Raw genomic sequence first — 15,544 nt, forward strand, 5'->3', positions numbered from 1 at the left:
ACGTTTTTAAACTTTTCCTTTTTGTCCCTTAGCCTTTCGTTTAATCCAAATTTATTTTTCTCTCTTCATTATCTGCATCTGATTTGATTTGCATTCACCTTCCCTGTTCAACCTGTCTCTTTCTAATCTTCATTGTTTATGAAGAAAGATTGTTGGCTCCATTGTTCACTAAGTTCCCAGGTGATCCATTGCCCTGGTTATCAGCTCATACTTTGTGTGTTACAGTGCAAAATGTTGTCAAGCTGAAGGATGCAGGAAAATGTCTAACTAAAGGCATACCCTATGACATACCCATTCCAGCACGTTCTGGCCCTAAGGATAAGGTTTGTTGTTCAAAAGCCAAATTTACTGGTAGAATATAATTTTTAAAGAATTGCTGGCTAAATCATGAACGAGGACAATGCAGTGGCACTAATCTTCTGAGTGCTAAAGCTCAGCACCATGGAATGAGAGAGGGTAAACTTGATTATCTTAGACATGCTTTCTGTTCTGAACCACACTGGATAGGGGCCAATGAGTTGATGCAGTAGCACCACTTCCAATGGGAAGAGTATGGGTGCCCTATGGGGCGGCACGGTAGCACCGTGGTTAGCACAGTTGCTCCACAGCTCCAGGGTCCCAGGTTCAATTCTTGGCTTGGATCACTGCCTGTGCGGAGTCTGCACATTCTTCCTATGACTGCGTGGGTTTCCTCCGGGTGCTCCAGTTTCCTCCCACAGTCCAAAGATGTGCAGGTTAGGTGGATTGGCCATATTAAATTGCCCTCAGGTTAAGTGGAGTTACTGATTTACGGGGATAGGGTGGAGGTGTGGGCATAAGAGGGGCGTTCTTTCCAAGAGCTGGTCCAGACTCGTTAGGCCGAATGGCCTCCTTCTGCACTGTAAATTCTATGACATAGCTATGGTTACATCTTAGCAGCTGGCAATTAGGGGCACTGACAGAACCAGCCAACTACCTCAATGCAAAAAGTCTATAAGAATGTATTAGCCATCCATCAAAGCTCACCCTTCTAATTATAATAGCTTTCCCTTCTTCTCTACAGGTTGTTTTCAACTTAAATAAGTGCAGACTGGAATAGATTTAATCCAGATAAACTTTTACAACAGGATAAAGCATGGTTATGAATTAACTATCTAATTTAGCTCATTATAGCAACAACATAAAGCACTGAAAAAGAATAGGTCATCAGGGTCATTTTTCAATCAGACCCTATCATGGAATGAAATGATTTGCAGACAGGAAATTCTTCGCAGTCCCAAAGTTAAGCAGCACATTCCCAGAATTCTATCAGTGTTTCATACTGTCAGTGTTACTGTAGCTCTGTTGGTAATGCATTTTGGAAGGTTAATTGCAGGTAGGGAATATACAGTGAATGGTAGAACCCTCAAGAGTATTGAGAGTCAGAGAGATCTAGGTGGACAGGTCTACAGGTTACTGAAAGGGGCAACACAGGTGGAGAAGGTAGTCAAGAAGGCATACTGCCTTCATTGGCCGGGGCATTGAGTATAGGAATTGGCAAGTCATGTTGCAGCTGTATAGAACCTTAGTTCGGCCACACTTGTAGTATAGTGTTCAATTCTGGTCGCCACACTACCAGAAGGATGTGGAGGCTTTAGAGAGGATGCAGAAGAGATTTACCAGGATGTTGCCTGGTAGGGAGGGCATTAACTATGAGGAGAGGTTGCATAAACTTGGTTTGTTCTCACTGGAATGACGGAGGTTGAGGGATAACCTGATAGAGATCTACAAAATTGTGAAGGGCATAGACAGGGTCAATTGCTAGGGGGCATAGATTTAAGGTGCGAGGGGCAAGGTTTAGAGGAGATGTACGAGGCAAGTCTGTCTACACAAACGGTAGTGGGAGCCTGGAACTCGCTGCCAGAGGAGGTGGTGGAAGCAGGAACGATAGTGACATTAACGAGGCATCTTGACAAATACATGAATAGGATTGGAATGGAGGGATACGGACCCCGAACGTGTAGAAGATTTTAGTTTAGACGGGCAGTATGGTCGGCACAGGCTTGGAGGGCCAAAGGGCCTGTTCCTGTTGTACTTTTCTTTGTTCTTTGTTCTTTGTTTGATAGCTGGTTTGATTATAAGTGCTTAACACCAGGAGGATGCCTTTACTGCTCATCTTAAGACTTCTTTCTTTGATCTTCCCTTCATAGTTTCTGTTGTCTTTATAATTATAAAGGCAGAAATATAGTGGAGATGGTGACCTACTGATGTTGTCACTGGACTAGTAATGCTCTGGGGATCCAGGTTTGAATCCTACCATGGCAGATGGCAGAAAATAAATTGAATAAAAATCTGGAAGTACAAGTCAAATGATAGCTATGAATCAATTGTTGTCAAAGCCCATCATGGTAAATGGTCCCATTTATTTTGACAAGGTTCCACATGGGAGGCTGATCTAGAAGGTCCCATTGACCATTTGGCCCATCGATGGCCGAAATTGCCATTGGCCCATGGGACCAATGGCAATTTGGCAAATTAAATCCAAAATTGGCTTGGTGTCATGATGCACAGAATGACAGTCAAAGGTTGTTTTGTAACTGGAAGCCTGAGTTCAGTGATGTACTGTGGGGATTAGTGATGAATCCCTTGTTGTTTGTACAGTACGTTAATGATCTAGACCTGAGTTTGGGAGGTATGATCAGTAAGCTCGCAGATTACATGAAAATTAGTGTTGCAGTAAATAGTGAGGATGATAGCAGGACAATATTGAGGGACTGGTCAGAATTATTTAACAGTGGTAAATGGAATTTAACCCTGAAAAGTCTGAGATGATGCATTTGGGAGGAATAACAAGGCAAGGGAATACACAATGAATGGTAGGACTCTATGAAGTACAGGGGACCAGAGCGGCCTTGGGGTGCATCTCCAAAAATCCCTGAAGGCAGGAGGGCAGGTAGATAAGGTGGCTAAAAAGGCATCTGGGATAATTGCCTTTATTAGCCAAGGCATAGAATATAAGAGGAGGGCGGCAATGATGGAGCTGTGTAAAAAGCTCGCTAGGCCACAACTAGAACACTAGTGTGCAGTTCTGGTCACCATATAGTCAAAACGTGGTACACAGGTTAGCACTGCTGCCTCACAGGACCAGGGACTTGGGTTCGATTCTTGCCTTGAGTGACTGTGTGGAGCTTGCACATTCTCCCCTTGTCTGCATGGGTTTCCTTCAGGTGCTCTGGTTTCCTCCCACTGTCCAAAGATGTGCAGATTAGATGGATTGGCTCTACTTTTTTTTTTAATTTAGAGTACCCAATTCATTTTTTTCCAATTAAGGGGCAATTTAACATGGCCAATCCACCTACCCTGCACATCTTTGGGTTATGGGGGTGAAACCCATACAAACACGGGGAGAATATGCAAGCTCCACTCGGACAGTGACCCAGAGCCGGGATCGAACCTGGGACCGCGACGCTGTGAGGCAGCAGTGCTATCCACTGCGCCACCTTGCTGCCCCCAGCTCTACTAAATTGCCTCTTAGTGTCCAAAAGGTTAGGTAAGGTTATTAGGTTAAGGGGATAGATTGGAAGTGTAGACTTCTGCATTGTAGGAATTCTATGATTGCACTAGAGAGGGTGTAGAGGCTGCATTGTAGGAATTCTATGATTGCACTAGAGAGGGTGCAGAGGAGATTCACCAGAGTGTTGACTGGGCTGGAGCATTTCAGCTATGAAGAGACACTGGTTAGGCTGGGATTGTTTTCCTTGAGTCTGAGGGGGGATCTGATTGAGGTGCATAAGATTATGAGGGACATTGATAGGGTAGATAGTAAGAACCTTTTCCCCTCAGTTGTTGGGTCAACGACCAGGGGAAATAAATTTATGGAAAAGAGAAGGATATTTAACGGGGGTTTGAGGAAAACCTTTTCACCCGTAAGGTGGTGGGAGTCTGGAACTCACTGCCTGCTGGAGTGGTGGAGGCGGGAACCCTCACAACGTTTAAGAAGAATTTAGATAAGCACTTGAAATGCGATAGCGTACAAGGCTACAGACAAAGTGCTGGAAAATGGGATTAGAATAGAAAGATGTTTGATTGCCGGCATAGACACGATGGGCCAAAGGGCCTCTTGCTGTGCTGTAAAACTCAGGACTCTATGGGTACGTTTCTCTCAAAGAATTACTTTTTGGACAGGAATCGCAGGATGATCCAGATCGCAATTCTCCCACGACACTTTGGGCTGGATTATCCGCCCCATGATGAGCAAAGTGTAATTCCCAACAGGACAGAGAATCAAGCGTCGGGGGAAAATCTGGATTGCCGCCCACCAGGATTGAGGTTCACGACCACGCATCAGCGGAAGGATGCAAATCAGTACAAATGGATCTTAATGACCCATTTCATCCATTTAGTGGGCCCAGCTTTAGAGTCTCCAGTCCTCCATGAATTTCCTGTCCCCTAGGCCAGAAATCACGTGTGCGCAGATCACTTCTGATATCTCCCAGCTCCCAGTGGGCCTGACGTGGTGGACCTCATGGTGGGCCAAGGGGATAACACCTTAGGGGAGTTGCCCCCAAGGTCTATCCAAGGGCAAACCCCCCCCAGAAATGCACTACCAGCTCACCACTCCCACACCAGATCGCCCCTACTCACGTTTCTCCCCCCCTCGAGATCCCCTTAATTGGGAAAGCCTCCCCAGGATTCCATGAAGAGGGAGACCCCCCCAGAGATCCCATGAATAGGGAGACTCCCCCCAGGAGCCCATGAATAGGGAGACCCCCCCAGGAACCCATGAATAGAGAGACCCCCCCCACGAACCCATGAATAGGGAGACCCCCTTTACTAAAGGAACTCTCGCACAGTGAACCCCTAACTAGGGGGACCACCACAGACCCCCATCCCCCCCACCCAACCCCCCATAGACCCTCCTCATCCAGAGAAGAGACACCAGTCCAGACTGAGGTAGTGAAAGAAACTACAGCTGTAACACTTACCTGGAGGCTCCACGTATCCATTCCTCAAAGGAGATCAGCTGTGACCTGAGTTTCAACCCCACAGGTCCATTAGCTGTCAGTCATTCAGAACTTTCTAGTTGTTGGCTGTGATTGACAGCTTTCACAAACCAGCTGCAGCCTTGCTTCATTCATTTCCTTTCATGGATCAGTGACTCAATGTGGTGAAACTCCAAATGTTTACAAACTTTGACATCCGGCTGATATATCTGTGCTCCTCCAATTCTGGCCTTTTGCACTTTCCGAATTATAATTGTTCCACCATTAGTTCCTTCAGTTGTCTGGGCCCTAATATCTGGACTTCCCTCCCCACAACTCGTCAGCACTCTACCTCACTTTACTCCATCAAGACTCACCATAAAACTTGTCTCTTTGACCTATGCCTCTTTGACCTAATCTTTGGTTATCTGACCTAATGGCTCAGTGTCATACTTTGTTTTGTACTGCCACTGTGAAATGCCTCAGGATGTTCCATTATGTGAAAGATGTTTTATAACACCACATGTCACAAATGTTCTTGTTCCACCATGTCAAAGACAGCAGACATGTCGAGAAAGACTAGGAGGGATAGTTTACCTTTGTCACAACCATAGAGGGTATTACTTATGGCTTTGATGAGAGTTGCTTATGTCCGTCAGTAAGTGCATGAATCTGATTGGGAGGGGTTTCAAACATGGAGTTCAGGGAAATATGGGCCCAGCTCAGGGAGGCGGGCCCCCCACAGCGATTCTCCGGCCCGCGATGGGCCGAAGTCATGCCGCTGACAAGCCTACCTGACCGGCGGGATTTGCGGCACGGGCGGGCGCCGGGGTCCTGGGGGGGGCGCGGGGTGATCTGACCCCAAGGGGTGCCCCCACGGTGGCCTGGCCTGTGCCGTGGGGGCACTCTTTTTCTTCCACTTTCACCATGGTCTTCGCCATGGCGGAGGCGGAAGAGACCCCCTCCCCTGCACATGTGCCGGGATGACGTCAGCAGCCGCTGATGCTCAGGCCCAGGCGTGGACTTACGCCGGCCGGCAAAGCCCTTTCAGCCCCGGCTGGCATGGCGCCAAAGTCCGTTCATACCAGCCGGCGGAGCAGGAAGCACTCCGGTGTGGGCCTAGCCCCTCAATGTGAGGGCTTGGCCCCTAAAGGTGCGGAGATTTCGCACCTTTGGGGCGGCCCAACGACGGTGTGGTTCACGCCACTCCAACACGCCGGGACCCCCCGCCCCGCCGGGTAGGGGAGAATCCCGGCCAGGGTCACCTGCCTCTCCTCCAGGAGGGTCTTAAACTCGCCGTCTGTAAAACGTGGAGCTGCTCTCTGCACCGCCAGCTTGTTGGCCGGGCTGGTGTGTGTGGAGAGTGAATTGTGTATATGCGGCTGCAGCTTGTCAGCCTCCAGAATGTTAATTGCGAATCCGGCATTAATTCTCATTGGAATCGATTATGTTCTATGTGGCGTCGGTGCTAGCCCCTTAACAGTCGCTGAATCGGTCCAGGTGCGGCGCCAGTTTTGCTGTCATAGAACTCCACAAATCCTGCTAGCATCAACACTTAGTCTCAAGAACGGAGAATCCAGCTCTCTATCTTTTCTCAAAAAGTGTCAGTTGTGATGAATGTAGGAGTTTCAGATATGTTGTATTATATATATTTGGTACAGCAAGGGTTAAAAACCTGGGTGAGCATGTGTATGACTGTTGGGGTTCATTTAAGGATCACAAAAACTAATGCAGTTTTGTTTGGATTAAGGGCGACTTCCTGTGGAGTTAATTCGATCTCAGCTTGGCAAGATGGTATAGCTATTGGGTGGAGCTAAATTATCAGGCATTTGAAATGAAATGAAAGGAAATGAATTTGCAGAAAGGCAGTTCAATTGAGCTTTAAATGGAGCTGTGAACAGAACTCAAGCATTTTGTTCTCACTGCAGTTGCGTTAAAGATATGTCTGTAGACATGTTCGGAGTTTCTTTCCCAGCAATTCATAATTTTCTGGTTAGAAGGCGAGTTGAAAGAAGCTGAGAAGCATCTTCTTAAGGAATAGAGCCAGAGTTTCTGCATGGTTCTGACAGGAGTCAGGTCTTTTCTTTAAGGCAGTGTCAAAAGATCTCCCTTTCTCAAAGTTGAGCATCCAAACATCTCTGTGAAGCAAGTATTTCTCAGCGCTAACCGGGTTTAACGGTGGCTTGAAAGCTGAGATTTATTTTTGTAATTTGAGTGGGAATAAAGATAGCATTTAAAGGTTGCTGTATTCACTGTATTAATTAGTATTGCTTAAAGGGTAATTGTAAGTTATTTTCTGGTATGATGTTAAAGATATTTTAATACTGTGTTAGTAATAAAGTTTTGTTTAATATACTATAATCCCCATTTCTTCGTGAAATCACTCCTGGAGCAAGTTTTCCTTTACTCACAGTATTACAAAACTAAAATAAATTATTGGGGTTTCTGTCCAGCATCCTAGCCACTGTTTGGATCTGGCCGGGATCGTAATACAGTATAACTCTTACCTTCACATTTGCCTGACTGCCTTCCACCATTTACCTCATCATCCTAAAGCAAAACTTAATATCTGTTCCCAGGCGATTTGCTTACTGAGGGCAGTATTATCTCCAGCATATCTTTGACACTTTTTCTGTCATGCACTTTCCTGTACAACTATTACAAATGTCACAACTGCACAATTGCCTCTTCCACCACATTATTCAGGCCAACTACGTTCGCATGAGCCAGTAATTTGCATGTTTCCCCTTCATATGAAAATTCCAAATTGTCAGACATGAAAGGACCAACAGATCCATCCAGCATACCCCAATCTATAGTGGGCAGAGGGTCACAATTTAATATTTTGCAGAATCATAGAATCATTATAGTGCAGAAGAAGGCCACTTGGCCCATTGTGTCTGCACCAACTCTCTGAAAGAGAAATTCACTTAATGTCATTCTCTCTCCTCCCCCACTGCCCCCACCCCCTGTCATAATCCTGCACATTCTTATTTTCCAGAGAATAGTTCAATTTCCTTTTGAATGCTTGGATTGAATCTGCCTGCAACACACTCTCAGGCAGTGCCTTCGAGAGCTTAACCACTTACTGCATGGAAAGGTTTTTTTCTCATTTCACTTTATTCTTCTTTTGGCAATTTCCTACCACCCCTTCAATGTGTCTTTCCAGCTTCACCACTTCAATATGTGTCTCCAGTCTCAGCTCTTCCTTTTGATGTTTAATGTTATAGGAGAGATTGTTTACCTTCAGTTCTTAAGATTGAATGACGTCTAAACCAAGGAATTTTTCTAATATCCGGATAAACTTGCCATTCTCTATATCTCTGTGATTTTGGATTCCAGATAATAAGTAAGTCATACAACTGGTGTGCTACAGATGATGTGGTTTATGTGGCTCCTCCATTAATGAAGAAGCTATGAACAATCTGTATGATATTAAAGGCCATGACACAGCAATATCATAAAGTGTATGTATTTCTGCGCTATGATCTTGTGTATAGATAGATTATTAAAACACTACCAAACCTACATATTAGAGTGATAAGACACTGTCACCAAGGTCACTGAGCTGATTGCAAATACTGCAAAGATTATCTTTCATTGGGCTACTGCATTTGTGATACCCACAAGGTTTGAAAGCTACAGAACTCATTTGATGACCAATTCATCATCTGGAGGGATGTACTAATATCAGAAAGCTCATTCATTCTCCACCAAAGGATTTCTGCTTAATAAGTAAAAGCTGTTTCTTTTCCCCTGGAAACAGTTTTATTTCAAGAAATATGCACAAGAAAGATTGGCAGAGAGTAGAAAAGCTACTCCTTTTGTATTAAGTTGCATGCACAAGACTTAGCTAAACAATGACATGCCACCGTTGTCCTAATCCCAGGCCCGCATATTGTGTGTTGAGATATCCTTTCTCTATAGCGGTGGGATATTTAGGTGGTGTTCTTTGTGTTGCTCATTCTAGGATGTTTGGCGTAGTGGCGGATGTTATATTGAACAAAGCTATAGATTTATTTACATGACTTAATTGGATTCAACTCTTACTTCTATATAACAAACAGTTGATAATAAACATACAATGTACACTCATCTACTACTAATCCCCACACTAATACAATAACTATGATCTGCTCTCACTCACACTATCTTTCCTTCAATCGGTCCTCTAGTTTTCTCTTCAACCTCTCACCCACAAGGCTAAGAATTGATGCCTTTTATAGTTCTATACCTAGTTCCTTCTAGTGGTTTATTTGGACACAACATTAACCCTTACAGTTCTTTACATTTGTGACAATGTCACAGGTGGTGTAGGGATGATGATATTACAATGCATTCAGGTCAACAGTGTGCAGGTACAAACAGGCAATCTGGGGGCCATGGTTGCCAACCCTCAAGGATTGATTCCGAGGATTGAGGGACTTGTCATAATAGACATCTATGTATAAAATGGAGTGCAGAAAGGCCGTGATTGACACACAGGGTGACCAGTAAGCACACAGAACAGAGCAGCCAATCACCAGACAGGACACGACCACTACAAAGCCAGAGTGCACCAGTTTTCCCGCTCTCTCTGGACCCAGCCTCTGAGACAGTCAGAGTTCGTGAGCTAGTCAGTGCAAACACCATGTGGTAGCTAGTAAGTCTGGTAAGGCTAGTATCAGGTCTCCAGTCAAGTCAGCATAGTGTCAACCCACAGTTGAACATGTATAATAGTTAGATGTTAAATAAAATTGTGTTGCATCTCATCAAGTGTTGGAAGTCTGACTCTCGCTACACTGCATCAAGTGCAGTCCACATTGACCCAGCTAGCCCAACACATCGTGGTACCAGGTAGTGATGCTGAAAATTGACGGACTCACCTTGAGTGAATCAGCGTTGACCAGCAAACAGCCATCTGGTGACATGGACAACGTCCGCCCTCCTCCGCAGCTCCGCATCGCCGGCAACCTCAGTGCAAATTGGAAGATCTTCAAACAAAAGTTCAAACTCTATCTCGAAGCCACCGACTTCGAGGCCACATTGGACGCCAGGAAGATCGCACTATTCCTCTCCACAGCCGGGGACCACGCTATCCACATCTACAACTCCCTTACATTCGCTGAAGGCGAAGACAAGACAAAATTTAAAACAGTCCTGCTGAAGTTCGACAACCACTGCAACATTGAGGTGAATGAGAGCTTTGAACTATATGTTTTCCAGCAGATGCTTCAGGGTAAGGCTGAACCTTTTCAATCCTTTTTGATCCATCTCCGCATCCTCGTGTAGTCATGTAGCTATGACTCGACAACTGATTCCATGATCCGGGATCAAATCGTTTTCGGGGTCCACTCCGAATCCCTTCACCAGCAGCTCCTGAAAGTCAGGCAGCTCACCCTCACCATCGCCATCGAAACGTGCGTTCTCCATGAACATGCTAACAATCGATACTCCCAAATCAGAGCGGCAGAAACGGCAAAGCTAACCTCCCACGAGGCGGAAGGGGTGCAGGCTATCGCACAAATGCAGGGCCTAAGTATCGACGAGAGTGGCCATTTTGCACGCTTTCCCCTGGCCCCTGCGCATGCACGCCATGACCGTGGGGACGGTGAAACTGACGACCAGCCTGCGCAGGTGCGTACGTCGTTCGACCACTCTGCGCATGCGCATTGGCGCACGGAACGCACTGACGTAGGCGTCATGACGTGTCCGAATTGTGATCACTGAGAGAGCTCTACATTCGCAACAATTAGCAGATATCACTGATAGAGCTGCACGTTAGGAAAAAACAGCAGAGATCACTGAGGGAGCTATACGTTAGGAAAAAACAGCAGATATCACTGAGAGAGCTGTACATTAGGAAAAAACAGCGGAGATCACTGAGAGACCTGTACATTACGAAAAAACAGCAGAGATCACTGAGGGAGCTGTACGTTAGGAAAAAACAGCAGAGATCACTGACAGAGCTGTGCATTAGGGAAAAACAGCAGAGATCGCTGCGAGAGCTGTACATTCGGAAAAAACAGCAGATATCACTGAGAGGGCTGTGCATTAGGGAAAAACAGCGGAGATCACTGAGAGAGCTGTACATTAGGAAAAAACAGCAGAGATCACTGAGGGAGCTGTACATTAGGAAAAAACAGCAGAGATCACTGAGAGAGCTGTACATTAGGGAAAAACAGCGGAGATCACTGAGAGAGCTGTACATTCTGGAAAAACAGCAGAGATCACTGAGAGAGATGTACATTAGGGAAAAACAGCGGAGATCACTGCGAGAGCTGTACATTCGGAAAAAAACATCAGAGATCACTGAGAGAGATGTACATTCGGAAAAAACATCAGAGATCACTGCGAGATCTGTACATTTGGAAAAAAAACAGCAGAGATCACTGAGAGAGCTGCACATTAGAGAAAAACAGCAGAGATTGCTGAGAGAGCTATACATCCGGAAAATACAGCAGAGAACACTGAGAGAGCTGTAAATTCGCAAAAATCAGCAGGGCAGCACGGTGGCACCGTGGGTTAGCCCTGCAGCCTCACGGCGCCGAGGTCACAGGTTCGATGCCGGCTCTGGGTCACTGTCCGTGTGGAGTTTGCACATTCTCCCCGTGTTTGCGTGGGTTTCACCCCCACAACCCAAAGATGTGCAGGCTAGGTGGATTGGCCATGCTAAATTGCCCCTTAATTGGAAAAAATGAATTGGGTACTCTAAATTTATTTAAAAAAAAAAAAAATCAGCAGGTGTCACTCAGAGCTGCACATTAGGGGAAACAGCAGAGATCACTGAGCGAGCTGTACATTCGCAAAAAATAGCAGATATCACTGAGAGCTGTAAATTATGGAAAAAAGGCAGAGATCACTGACACATCTGTACATTAGGAAAAAACAGCAGAGGTCGCTCAGATAGAGCTGTACATTAGGAAAATTCAGCAAAGGTCGTTGAGAGAGCTGCACATTAGGAAAAAATGGCAGAGATCACTGACAGAGCTGTACATTAGGGAAAAACAGCAGAGATCACTGAGAGCTGTACATTAGGGAAAAACAGCAGATATCACTGAGAGCTGTACATTAGGGAAAAACAGCAGAGATCGCTGAGAGAGCTATACATTCGGAAAATACAGCAGAGAATACTGAGAGAGCTGTAAATTCGCAAAAACCAGCAGATATCACTCAGAGCTGCACATTAGGGAAAACAGCAGAGATCACTGAGAGAGCTGTACATTAGGATAAAACAGCAGAGATCACTGAGAGAGCTGCACATTAGGAAAAAGCAGCAGCTTTCACTGAGAGCAGTACATTAGGGAAAAACAGCAGATATCACTGAGAGCTGTACATTCATAAAACAATAGCAGAGAGAGCTGTACATTTGGAAAAAAAACAGAGATCTCTGTGAGGGTTGTCCTTTCGGAAAAAAATAGCAGAGATCGCTGAGAGAGCTATACATTCGGAGAAAACAGCAGAGATCACTGCGAGGGCACTACATTCGGAAAAAACAGCAGAGATCACTGAGAGAGCACTACATTCGGAGTAAACAGCAGAAATCACTGAGAGAGCTATACATTCGGAGTAAACAGCAGAAATCACTGAGAGAGCTGTACATTCGGAAAATACAGCAGAGATCACTGAGGGAGCTGTACATTCGAAAAGTAGAGCAGAGATCGCTGAGAGAGCTGTACATTCGGGAAAAAAAGCAGAGATCACTGAAAGAGCTCTACATTCGCAAAAAATAGCAGATATAACTGATAGAGCTGTACATTAGGATAAAACAGCAGAGATCACTGAGAGAGCTGTACATTAGGGAAAAACAGTGGAGATTGCTGAGAGAGCTGTACATTAGGGAAAAACAGTGGAGATCGCTGAGAGAGCTGTATATTCGGAAAAAACAGTGGAGATCGCTGAGAGAGCTGTAGATTCAGAAAAAATAGCAGATATCACTGAGAGCTGTAAATTAGAGAAAGCCAGCAGAGATCACTGACAGAGCTCTACATTAGGAAAAAACAGCAGAGGTCGCTCAGAGAGAGCTGTACATTAGGAAAAAACAGCAGAGATCACTGAGAGCTGTACATTTGTTAAAAAATAGCAGAGCGAGCTGTACTTTTGAAAAAAAAACAGATCTCTGTGAGGGTTGTCCTTTCGGAAAAAAATAGCAGAGATCGCTGAGAGAGCTATACATTCGGAGAAAACAGCAGAGAACACTGAGAGAGCTGTACATTCAGAAAATACAGCAGAGATCATTGAGGGAGCTATACATTCGGAGAAAACAGCAGAGATCGCTGAGAGAGCTATACATTCGGAGAAAACAGCAGAGATCACTGCGAGGGCACTACATTCGGAAAATACAGCAGAGATCATTGAGGGAGCTATACATTCGGAGAAAACAGCAGAGATCACTGAGAGAGCTATACATTCGGAGAAAACAGCAGAGATCACTGAGAGAGCTGTACATTCGGAAGATACAGCAGAGATCACTGAGGGAGCTGTACATTCGGAAAGTACAGCAGAGATCGCTGAAAGAGCTGTACATTCGGAAAAAAAAGCAGAGATCACTGAAAGAGCTCTACATTCGCAAAATTAGCAGATATCACTGATAGAGGTGTACATTCGGAAAAAACAGCAGAGATCACCGAGGGAGCTGTACATTAGGATAAAGCACCAGAGATCACTGAGAGAGCTGTACATTAGGGGGAAAGAGTGGAGATCGCTGAGGGAGCTGTACATTCGGAAAAACAGCAGAGATCACTGAGGGAGCTGGACGTTAGGAAAAAACAGCAGATATCACTGAGAGCTGTACATTAGGGAAAAACAGCATAGATCGCTGAGAGAGCTGTACATTCGGAAAAAACAGCGGAGATCACTGAGAGAGCTGTGCATTCAGGAAAACAGCAGAGATCACCGAGAGAGCTGTACATTCAGAAAAAAACAGCAGAGATCGCTGAGGGAGCTGTACATTAGGATAAAACAGCAGAGATCACTGAGCGAGCTGTACATTCGCAAAAAAACAGCAGATATCACTGAGGGCTGTTAATTAGGGAAAAACAGCAGAGATCACTGACAGAGCTCTACATTAGGAAAAAACAGCAGAGGTCGCTCAGAGAGAGCTGTACATTAGGAAAAAACAGCAAAGATCAATTAGAGAGCTGCACATTAGGAAAAAAGAGCAGCTTTCACTGAGAGCAGTACATTAGGGAAAAACAGCAGATATCATTGAGAGCTGTACATTTGTAAAAAAAAAGAGATCTCTGTAAGGGTTGTCCTTTCGGAAAAAAATAGCTGAGAGAGCTGAGAGAGCTATACATTCGGAGAAAACAGCAGAGATCACTGAGAGAGCTGTACATTCGGAAAAAACATCAGAGATCACTGAGAGATCTGTACATTTGGAAAAAAAAAGCAGAGATCGCTGAGAAAGCTGTACATTCGGAAAAAAAAGCAGAGATCAATGAAAGAGCTCTACATTCGCAAAAATTAGCAGATATCACTGATAGAGGTGTACATTCGGAAAAAACAGCAGAGATCACCGAGGGAGCTGTACATTAGGATAAACCAGCAGAGATCACTGAGAGAGCTGGGCATTAGGAAAAAACAGCAGAGATCACTGAGAGAGCTGTACATTTGGAAAAAACATCAGAGATCACTGACAGAGCTGTACATTTGGAAAAAAAACAGCAGAGGTCACTGAGAGAGCTGTACATTAGGGAAAACAGCAGAGATCGCTGAGAGAGCTATACATTCGGAAAATACAGCAGAGAACACTGAGAGAGCTGCACATTAGGATAAAACAGCAGAGCTCGCTGAGAGAGCTGTACATTCGGGAAAAACAGCACGGATCACTGAGAGAGCTGTACATTAGGGAAAAACAGCGGAGATCACTGAGAGAGCTGTACATTCTGGAAAAACAGCAGAGATCACTGAGAGAACTGTACATTTGGAAAATACAGCAGAGATCACTGAGAGAGCTGTACATTTTGAAAAAAACAGCAGCTTTCACTGAGAGCAGTACATTAGGGAAAAACAGCAGATATCACTGAGAGCTGTACATTCGTAAAAAAATAGCAGAGAGAGCTGTACTTTTGAAAAAAAAACAGAGATCTTTGTGAGGGTTGTCCATTCGGAAAAAAATAGCAGAGATCGCTGAGAGAGCTAAACATTCGTTGAAAACAGCAGAGAACACTGAGAGAGCTGTACATTCAGAAAATACAGCGGAGATCACTGAGAGAGCTATACATTCGGAGAAAACAGCAGAGATCACTGAGAGAGCTGTACATTCGGAAAATACAGCAGAGATCACTGAGGGAGCTGTACATTCGGAAAGTAGAGAAGAGATCGCTGAGAGAGCTGTACATTCGGGGGAAAAAAGCAGAGAACACTGAAAGAGCTCTACATTTGCAAAAATTAGCACATATCACTGAGAGAGCTGTGCATTAGGGAAAAACAGTGGAGATCGCTGGGGGAGCTGTACAATCGGATAAAACAGCAGAGATCACTGAGGGAGCTGTGCATTCAGGAAAGCAGCAGAGATCACTGAGAGAGCTATACATTCGGAAAAAACAGCAGAGGTCGCTCAGATAGAGCTGTACATTCGGAAAAATCAGCAGAGATCACTGACAGAGCTGTACATTCGGAAA

Source organism: Scyliorhinus canicula, chromosome 16 (genome assembly GCF_902713615.1).
Source record: "Scyliorhinus canicula chromosome 16, sScyCan1.1, whole genome shotgun sequence".
Classification (NCBI taxonomy): domain Eukaryota; kingdom Metazoa; phylum Chordata; class Chondrichthyes; order Carcharhiniformes; family Scyliorhinidae; genus Scyliorhinus; species Scyliorhinus canicula.